At 43.4% G+C, this 10,595-nt stretch overlaps 2 long non-coding RNA genes across 2 annotated transcripts in view; one reads left to right on the top strand and one right to left on the bottom strand.

Moving 5' to 3' along the window:
• LOC115286829 overlaps nucleotides 1-6,362 on the bottom strand; it is a 10,484-nt gene extending 4,122 nt beyond the window's left edge. The window contains exons 1-2 of the long non-coding RNA XR_003906305.1: nucleotides 6,261-6,362; nucleotides 5,977-6,159 (exon numbers count right to left, since the gene is read on the bottom strand). This is a non-coding gene — a long non-coding RNA (uncharacterized LOC115286829). The remainder of the gene's footprint in view (nucleotides 1-5,976; nucleotides 6,160-6,260) is intronic.
• Nucleotides 6,363-6,476: 114 nt separating this feature from the next.
• On the top strand, nucleotides 6,477-9,989 carry LOC115286828. Its single transcript, XR_003906304.1, has 3 exons — nucleotides 6,477-6,665; nucleotides 7,059-7,258; nucleotides 9,717-9,989. It is a non-coding gene; the product is annotated as an uncharacterized LOC115286828 (long non-coding RNA).
• Nucleotides 9,990-10,595: the final 606 nt, after the last annotated feature.

Below are 10,595 nucleotides of genomic sequence, written 5' to 3'. Positions count from 1 at the left end.
CTCAAGGAGAAAGTGGGAAAAAACCTCCTAGATCTCCACCACAGCAATTTCCTACTCGACACATCCCCAAAGGCAAGGGAAATGAAAGCAAAACTGAACTCTTGGGACTTCATCAAGATAAAAAGCTTCTGCACTGCAAAGGAAACAATCAAGAAAACTAATAGGCAACCGACAGAATGGGAAAAGATAGTTGCAAATGACATATCAGATAAAGGGCTAGTATCTAAAATCTACAAGGAACTCACCAAACTTCACACTCACAAAACAAATAACCCTGTGAAGAAATGGGCAGAAGACATGAACAGACACTTCTCCAAAGAGGACATCCAGATGGTCTACAGGCACATGAAATGATGCTCAACATCCCTCATCATCAGGGAAACATAAATCAAAACCACACTGAGATACCACCTCACGCCAGTCAGAGTGGCTAAAATGAACAAATCAAGAGACTATAGATGCTGGCGAGGGTGTGGAGAGATGGGCACCCTCCTACACTGTTGGGAATGTAAACTGGTGCCACTCTGGAAAACACTGTGGAGGTTCCTCAAAAAATTTTTTTTTAATGTTTATTCACTTTTGAGAGAGACAGAGACAGAGCGTGAGTGGGGGAGGGGCAGAGACAGAGGAAGACAGAATCCAAAGCAGGCTCCAGGCTCTGAGCTGTCAACACAGAGCCCAATATAGGGCTTGGGCTCACAAGCCATGAGATCATGACCTGAGCTGAAGTTGAATGCTTAACCAACTAAGCCACCCAGGCGCCCCTCGTTTTATGTGTTTTTAGATATTTATTTATTTTTGAGAGAGAGTGCACAAGTGGGGGAAGGACAGAGAGAAGGAGACAGGATCCGAAGCGGGGTCTGCAGTGACAGCTTAGAGCCCAACACAGGGCTCGAATTTACCAACCGTGAGATCATGACCTGAGCCCGCATCTGATACTTAGCTGACTGAACTATCCAGGTGCCTTAAAAATCTGGCAATTTAAAGAAAAATGAGCATGGGGCGCCTGGGTGGCTCAGTCGGTTAAGCCTCCAACTTCGGCTCAGGTCAGATCTCACGTTCATGGGTTCGAGCCCCGCATCGGGCTCTGTGCTGACAGCTGGCTCGGAGCCTGGAGCCTGCTTCCAGTTCTGTGTCTCCTTCTCTCTCTGCCCCTCCCCCTCTCATGCTGTCTCTCTCTGTATCAAAAATAAATAAAACATTAAAAAAATTTTAAAGAAAAATGAGCATTGTCCCTTTCCACTAAGGAACTGAGATTTAAAAAAAAATTTTTCTCCTGTTTTTCCTTCCTTCACTCACACTCACAACACTTTTGACACCAGATGTGTGCATTTTCCCCACATTGGGCAATGTTCTCTGACACCAGCTGGGTGTGATTCAATTCAATTCCATTCCAACACTAACCAGAGTTAGTGCAGACCACATAGGTTCAGGATTTAGTCCCACAGTCTGCCTCCCCACCCCACCCCCATCCCGAGACACCTCTCTCAAGTCCCAGCTTGTCACCTGTACTTTGATCAACTGGCTCTAAATTAGAGGTTCCCATGACCTCTTCATTTGGTTCAGTCATTTATTAGAACAGCTCACAAAACTCAGGGAAACTCTTTACTTATGTTTACAGTTTATTATATAGTAAAGGATATGAGAAGGAATACAGATGAACAGCCAGATGAAGAGGTGCATGGAATGAGGTCTGGAAGGGTCCCAAGTCCAGGAGTTGGGGACCGGAGTCCCCAAGTTCCTGTGTGGAGTTGGTGTGCACCACAATCCTGGAACATGGGTGTCTTCATCAACCCAGAACCATTCCAAACCCTGCCCCCCTGGGACTTTTATCAAGGTTTCCTCACCTAGTCATAATGGATTATTTCTATTTGCAGCCTCTCTGCAGAGAAAGTGAGATAGGGCTGAACATCCTAAGCTTCTAATCATGGCTTGCTTTTTGTGGGGACCAGCTCTCATTCAGAAGCTTACCAAGAGTTGCTGCCTTAGGACAAAAGACATTGCTATGACTCAGGAAATGACAAGAGTTCTAGGAGCTCTGTGTCAGGAACCAGGGTCAAAGACCACATATTAAAACAGAAGGAGCTCCTGGTGCTGTTATCACCTCGGAAATTACCAGGGTTTCAGGAGCTCTGTCAGAAACTGAGGACAGGCGTATAGGTGTATTCTATTCACAGGCATCTGGGAGTAAATAAAGAGTATAGGTGGATATTGAGCAAGAAATATTTTAGGAAGCAAGGGAGAGGAGAGAGTTCTAGAGCACTGGATATCTGAATTCTAGATCAGGGAGGGATGGTCAGGACCAGGAGGTTGACCAGAGACAGGAAGGCAAATCAGCGACAAAGTACTCTGCGACTTCGCTCATTCATGTATCCACTTAACAAATACTTATGAAATCTCTATTATGCTCAGCACTAGTTGGAGGTGAAAGTATAAAAAAATCTTCCTTGTCTCATGGGAAGACAGATTATTAAGGATTGGCATAGCAACAAACACAAAAGATAGAGGAGTACAATATAAGTGCACATAGCATTTAAGTCTCTTCTATTCACCACACCTAGACCAGTGTCTGGCATATAATAGGACTCCGTAAATATCTTTCGAATGAGTGGAGAGACATAAGGTAAGGAACACCTAATCTAATTGGGGAGTGGGCACTGAGTGCCCGGGAAATCATCCAGCAAGAAGTGACATTTCTTACAGAGGAGTAGGACATAGGCAGAGATGAGAAGCTTCCGTGTTCCGGGCACCAGGAATAGAAAGTTGAGAGGGAGCCTTGTAGCTTCCAGAAACTTTTACAAATGAAGTGTAAGAGAAGGACGGAGACACCAGCTTAAAGAATTGGTACTCTTTTCTGAGTACAATGGGAAGCCGTTGAAGGATTTTAATCATGGAGAGAGACCATCTATTTTTGGTTTTAGAGGGATTATTTCACTACAACATGGGAGAATGAATTTAAAGGACATAAGCCTGGAATCAGGATGGTCAGGCTGTTGCAACTGTCAAAGTGAGAAAAGTCTGGATTATAGTAGTGTCTGCAGAGATATAAAGTGGTGGATGGGGCGCCTGGGGGGCTGAGTTGGTTGAGCATCTGACTTTAGCTCAGGTCATGATCTCATAGTCCATGAGTTTGAGTCCTGCATCAGGCTCTGTGCTGACAGCTAGGATCCTGGAACCTGCTTCGGATTCTGTGTCTCCCTCTCTATGCCCCTCATCTCTCGTGCTTGCTCTCTCCCTCTCTCTCTCTCTCAAAACTAATAAATAAATGTTAAAAAGTTATTTAAAAAATAAACATTTTTTAAAATGGTGGATGAACTTGGCAAATATTTAAGAGGTAACCCATGGCTAGCCTTGCACACAAAATTTTTAAAAAGTTGCATTGTGGATTCAGCCCATCAAGATGAAAAAAATAAAAATTACTTAATTCTTTTGTGATGATTAATTTTATGTATTAACTTGAAAGGTGTTTTGGGATGAGATTAACATTTAAACTGGCAAACTTCTGGTAAAGCAGGTTGATCTTCATAGTGTGGGTGGGCCTCATCCAATCAGTTGAAGGCCTGATTAGAACAAAAAGACTGATCTTGACAGATACCATATGTGTGTTTTCACTCATATGTGGAGCAGGAGAAACTTAACAGAGGACTATAGGTGAGGGAAAGGGGAAAAAATAGTTAAGGAGAGGGAGAGAGGCAAACCATAAGAGACTTTTAAATACTGAGAACAAACAGGGTTGATGGGGGGTGGCAGAGAGGGGAAAATGGGTGATGGGCATGGAGGAGGGCACTTGTTGGGATGAGCACTGGGTGTTATATGGAAACCAACTTGACAATAAACTGTATTAAGAAAAAAAGAACAAAGATATTTTAAAACAAAACAAAACAACAACAACAAAAGACTGGCTTCCCCTAGCAAGAGGGAATTCTCCAGCAGACTGTGTTTGGACTTAATCTTTACCGTCATCTCTCCTGGACCTCCAGCCTGCAAGCCCACACTACAAATTTGACTTGCCAACTCCCATAATCACATAAGCCTATTTTTTTAAAGTTTATTTATTGATTCTGAGAGAGTGAGAGAGGGGCAGAGAGAGGGAGAGAGAGAGAATCTCAAGCAGGCTCTGCACTATCAGCAGAGCCCAACGTGGGGCTTGAACCCAAGAACTGTGAGATCATGACCTAAGCCAAATGCTTAAATGACTGAGCCACACAAGTGCCCCACATGAGCCAATATCTTATAATAAATCTATCTATCCATCTATCTCTATCAGTTTCTTATTGGCTCTCTTTCTCTGGAGAACACCAACTAATAGGTCTTTGAATTAAGAACACAATAAAAATGGTGTAGATTTCTCAAGAAGCCATCGTTGAAATCCACTCTGGGCAACATATGATCTCAATATACACTAAGAAGACAGGTCTAGGAATTCAGCCAAATGTGAACATAAAATTGCATCATACTTTAAAACAAATCTAAGGTTGATAATACCAAGTGATATCTCACTTTCCCTATGACTCTGATTCATGAACTTGAAAACACACTTTTTTAGAAATTAAGTATATGATGATCAGAGCTAGGTGAGAATTTACAGATTGTTAGTCTGACCCTATTATTTTTTAGCTGTGAAAATTGCCTCATTTCATCAGCATTTATGAGCACTGCCCAGGATTACTCCTTCCGGGGCCAGGAGGAAGGTCTGGGATGTAGCCGATGGCCAGCTCAGACTTGAGGGTGGGAGTGTGGCCCTCCTCAGCTGCATGTGTGGGGAGCAAGGACTTTCAGAGAGCATGTGTGTGGGGCATGTTATCCATGGCTGATTAAGTAGATCAGTTCAAACACAGAATTAATGATGCTGATGTGATGGGTTTAAGTCTCATTAGCTAATTAACATCGGTTGTATTATTTTGTCACAGGCAGAGTTACTAGTCCCTATTGGTTTTTTCCTCAGAAATATGTGCTATGGGTCATGGTCTGCAAGAGAATGTGACTGATTTAGAACAAGTTCATGTCACTGCTCACAGAAACAGTTATTATAAAAACCTGTAGATTTTTATCTGGTCAACATCCTAGCTTGCCTCTTGGAAATAAGTGGCATTCACCCCAGAGGAATGCCCCTTCTGTTGCACAAAGTTCCAGTGGGGCCACCAAACAGTCCTTCTCATCCACCCATGTTTGCACGGCAGACACACCCAATCCCAGCCAACCAAATCTTCTCTCCTGGGAATATGAAATTTGATGGGGACACGGGGACTTGAAAACTGTTACGAGCTGAGTCACCCAGTAGTTGTGTCCTATGGTTCCTGCTATAGACCACCATGGTGATGGTCTGTGGGTTTCTACACTAGGAGTCCAGCAACTGACCTACTTCTGACTTTTCCTGAGCTCAGGTTCCTCAACTTGTCCTTCCATTTCCTTCCAATAAGTTTCCATTTCTTACTTAAGATGAGTTTTTGTGGCTTTCAGCCAAACATGCTGATGCAGTAACTCAACATGCCAATTTTTCAGTGAACCGCATCTTATTCATTTTTTCATTCATTTAATACAATGATCACCAACCATATTTTGGTATAGTTTCAAATGTGTTGGATTTTTTTTATATCATAAAGGTTATACGTGCATATACACCAAGCAGAAGGCACCTGTGTCTGGGAAACACACCTCTCTTACAGAGTAGTCACTGCATTATATTGTTGATATACAGTCATCCAAAATTTTCTGAAAATGGGATCATTCTCTAAATACTGTTGTGAAACTCATTGTTTACTTTTAACCATGTAACAATCATATCTCTCCACATCGGTGTCCATAGTTTGACATCATTCTTTTCAATGGCTGCATATTATTTTATTTTATAGATCGTTTTAAGGTGAGGATGTGAAGCAACAGGAAGTCCCACTCATTGCTGGTGGGAACGCAAAATGGCACAGCCACTTTGGAAGATAGTTTGGCGATTACTTACAGAACTAAACATATTCTTACCACACATGATCCAGAAGTTGTGCTCCTTGGCATTCATCCATAGAGCTGACAACATATGTCCATACAAAAATCTTTCACACAGACATTTATAGCAGCTTGATTCATAACTTCCAAAGCTTGGAAGCAACCAACATGTTCTTCAGGAGGTAAGCATACATCCAGGCAACGGAATATTATTCAGTGCTAAAAAGAAAAGAAATGAACTATCAAACCATGAAGAAACATGGAGAAAACTTAAATACATATTACTAAGCAAGAGAAACTAATTTGAGATGGCTATATACCAAACGATTCCAACTGTATGACATTCTGGAAAAAAAATGATGGAAACAATAAAGAGATCTCTACATGTTGGCAGGGAGAGAGGGCTGAATAGGAATAGCAAACAGAATTTTCAAGGCAGTGAAAAATACTCTTTATGACACTATAATGGTGGAAACATGTCACTACACATTTGTCCAAACCCATTACATGTACCCTGCCAGGAGTGAACCCTAATGTAAACCATAGGCTTACAGTCTGGGTATTAGTGATGTGTCCGTGTAGGCTCATCACCTGTAACAAATGCACCACTGTTGTCGCGGATGCTGATAGTGGGAGGGAGGAAGGAAAGAAGGAAGAGGAAGCCAGCCAGCCAGGAGCCTGGACAGGGTCGGGGCGAGAGAGCAGGTGGCATTATGAAGGCTCTGGTAAGGCGTGCCCCCAGCTGTGTGGGCCTGCTGGTCTCTCTCACAACTGCTGGCCAACGCCTCCTCCCGGCCTCATCTTGGAAATGTGATCCCTTTCATATGTACTCAGTGAGTGCACTAGATATGACCCCCTGATTGGAAGTGCTGAGATCTCTGAAAACAACCCAGGGAAAGATTGGATGCAGCCAACCTTGGATAACGCTGTTTTCTAGCACTTGCCATTAGCTCCGTCTAAACCGACTCCATGTGGAAAACTTGGCTCCTGTGTGCTGGAGAAAGTGCCTCGAGTCTTGCTACTATATGATATTCGGGCTCCAGAGCTGCTGGGTCTGCTCCTAACATTTGGTTTGCATTACAAAGATTTGCTTGAGGGAATTATGCTCTTCCTTTTAGGGTGGCTTCACCGAGAAGGCAGAAAGGGTCAAAAGAGGAATTGCTTTTTGGATTCAAACATGGCCAACTGGTTGCTGATATGGCAGATAATACCTTAGGACCCAGTGACACGGTCATCTTAGAGTTCACGAACCAAGGAAGGGAATGCTGGGAATGGTCTGGCATGGAAAGTGATAGTCAGACCCTCAGAGACAAGACAGGTAAAATACCGTGGTCAGAAATTCCTTTTTTATTTGGTTTTATTTTGAGTTTATTTATTTATTTTGAGAGCGAGAAAGAGCATGAGTGGGGGAGGGGAGAGAGAGAGAGAGAGAGAGAGAGAGAGAGAGAGAGAGAGAGAATTCCAAGCAGGCTCTGCCCTCTAAGTGCAGAGCCCAATGTGGGGCTTGAACTCATTAACTGTGAGATCATGACCTGAGCTGAAATCAAGAGTCAGACACTCACCCGACTGAGCTACCCAGGTACCCCCCCCATCGTTGGAAATTCTAAGGGGGAGCATGGTTAATAGATTACATTTTCCAGAATAATTTAAATATAATTCTAATAAGGCAATCCCAAACAGTCCCAGGGATGATTTCAGCAGGGCTGGGACAGATCATTTGTGTGCAGTTTATTTAGTTACATTAATTGAATTCTTAAAGTATGCCAGGAACCATGCAAAACCCTTCACAGATATTTTCTCACTCAAACCCCAGATGTTAGGAACAGTTGTTATGTCCATTTTGCAGATGAGAAAATCAAGTTTCACATGGTTATGTAAATTGGTCATACAACTTGTAGGTTTCTCAAATCTGGATTTGAACCTAGACAGTCTGACTGTAGAGTTTATGCTCTTGACCATTTTCTACATGAAAGAGAGGCGTAGACCTGGAGGATAATATCAGAACACATAAAGCCCAAACTGAGCTAAAGGTTATGAAAATACTGCCTTGTTAACAATGTATATTTAAAGCAGTACTAACGAGGCAAAAACAGGTCTAATTCTCTCAAGCAGATCTTCTATTTTTTTGGAAGTGAATAACATAGCTCAGGATGATAAACAGATTTCATGACAATTCCAGGTGACTGATCGAGGTGCTCTGGGACACGGTGTTGGAAGGTTTCTGAGAATGTGTCCAGGCTGTGTTGGAAAGAGTGCTAAGGGGCGCCTGGATGGCTCAGTTAGTTTAGCGTCCGACTTTGATTTCGGCTCAGGTCGTGATCTCACAGTTTGGGAGTTCAAACCTCGCTGACATCACAGAGCCTGCTTCAGATGCTCTGTCCCCTCCTTTCTCTCCCTGCCCCTCCTCCACTCTCTCTCTCAAAAATAAACATTAAAAAATAAAATACAAATAAGAAAGAGTGCTGAGATTAATTACCAGTAGCTGCCAAGGGTGCAAGGGCTGGGGAGAGGCAGTATGGGTCCAATGTGTTGGTCATTCCTGACAGACGCCCGCAGCAGTCACAGAGAGAGCAGGAGTCCTTCAAGGAGTCAGGCAAAAGTTGAAATAGATATGTGGCCATCATCAGAGGGGTCTAACCATGACAAAAGGTGTCTGTCCCAGGAGGCACGCCGCAGGTGGAGCCTGGAGAGTCTGCACTCGAGTGGACGTACCAGCTTGCTGTTCAGAGTCAGTAGCTGAGTATCCACGGGTAACTAGTAAAGGCAGAATTCCTTTCCCAGAACAGGATCTTGGGAAACATTAGGCAGTGACTCAGTGACTTGGACTGTGGTCTCAAAGAAGAAAGCAGGAGCCAGAAGCATGGTCCCCGGAGGACAAGCTGGAGTAAGGTTGGCAACATGGCCACCCGCAGCAGTGTTCCCCAGTGTCAGTCTCCTGTCTGTGGGTATCTCTCCATCCAGCATCTGAAGTTGTTCTAGAGTACAAAGAGGGGCAACTGGGAATCCAGAGGTCCTGTTTGTTTGTGAACCTTGAGAGAGAACAAGGCAAGAAAGCAGTAGGCCCTCACATCCATTTGATGGAAAGAAAATGGGGAAACTGGTTTGGTAACCAGTGAAGGAAAAAAGCCTAGAGGCTTTTAGTTGATGCTAAATCAAATGGAAGCAACAACTGGCATGGCCTGTATTAAAAGCTAATGCAGGAGCTCCTGGGGGGCTCAGTCGGTTAAGCATCTGACTTCGGCTCAGGTCATGATCTTCCGATCTGTGAGTTGGAGCCCCATGGCAGGCTCTGTGCTGACAGCTCAGAGCCTGGAGCCTGCTTCTCTCTCTCTCAAAAATAAATAAACATTAAAAAAATGAATAGCTAATGCAATCGGCACCAGCACTCTTTTTGGGATTGTGGCCTCCAGTTTAAGGAGGAATGATCTATACTTTACATTTGTTTTTTCGGTTGGTTTTTTTTTTTTGGTTTTGTTTTTTTTTTTTTTAGAGAGAGACTGAGCATGGGCAAGGGAGAGAGGCAGAGGGAGAAAGAGAGAGAGAGAATCCCATACAGGCTCTTCACTCAGTGTGGAGACTGGGATCCTGACCTGTGCTGAAGAGTAGAACGCTCAACCGTGCCACCAACTGAGCCACCCGGTGCCCCTATACTGAGCATTTGTAAAGCCCCCTTGCGGGATTGTGCCCAGGTCTGGCCACTTCGTGTTAAGGAGGACAGGGACATAGGTACAGCTGAAGTGACTGAAGCTGGGTATTGTTTTTATTTTTGTTTTCAGGTCAAGAGCAGACCTTGAGGAACATGGCAGCTTCTTCTAGCCAAAGGGCTGGTCTTTGGAGGAAGGATTCGATTTACTCATAGTAACTCCTAAGGAAAGAATTGAAAACAGGGGCTGACTGTTACAGGGAGGCTGGTTTCTGTTCAACAAATGAAAGAAGTTCTAACCATTAAGACAGCTTTCCTTCAGATTATTTCCCCATAGACTACTCTTCCACTGGATATTATTAGCATGCACCATGGGCCAAATTTAGGAATCTCTGGGTTAGACAAAATAAACAGGTTTCTTCATGGCTGGACTCCTCAAATGCTTTAATGTATTAGTATTAACATGCTTAAAATTTCTCCAAGAAGACTATTTCCCAAACTTAATTGACCACAGAATCAAACTCAATTCTTATTTATTAATTCAGTGCTCATGACTCATCTGTTACTATGTCCCGAAGCAAGGACTCCGTAGAACACATTTGGGAACACTGGATGAAAGCTATCAAAGAGGAAATTGGTTGCTTAATGAAGAAAGTCAGCAGCCTGTCAGTGTTCAAGCAGATACCCTTCAAATTCTGGGAAAACGGTTGGAGAGGAAATTACTTCACAGAGACGCAGTTGGGATTAGATGACTCCAGCGTGTATGGTTCTGTGATGCCACTGCCAGCTTTAATGACATTTATCCCATAAACAAATGTTTTCAAAGGTGGCTAAATTAATTGCAACCCCAACAGATCCGTATGACAATCTAGAGGTCGTCACATGAGAGGTCTTAGCTGGTGACACCTCCTGAGATTTTGCGGGTCTCGCAAGAGCATGCTATTGGCAAATTCAGGTTTGTAAAACTTCACAAGGCTGATGCCACCCCCAAGAAATGCCTTCCTTGTAGAAC

The sequence above is a fragment of the Suricata suricatta genome, chromosome 3 (genome assembly GCF_006229205.1).
Source record: "Suricata suricatta isolate VVHF042 chromosome 3, meerkat_22Aug2017_6uvM2_HiC, whole genome shotgun sequence".
NCBI lineage: Eukaryota > Metazoa > Chordata > Mammalia > Carnivora > Herpestidae > Suricata > Suricata suricatta.
The sequence above is the reverse complement of the archived record's forward strand: the minus strand, read 5'-3'. Positions and strand labels throughout refer to the sequence as shown.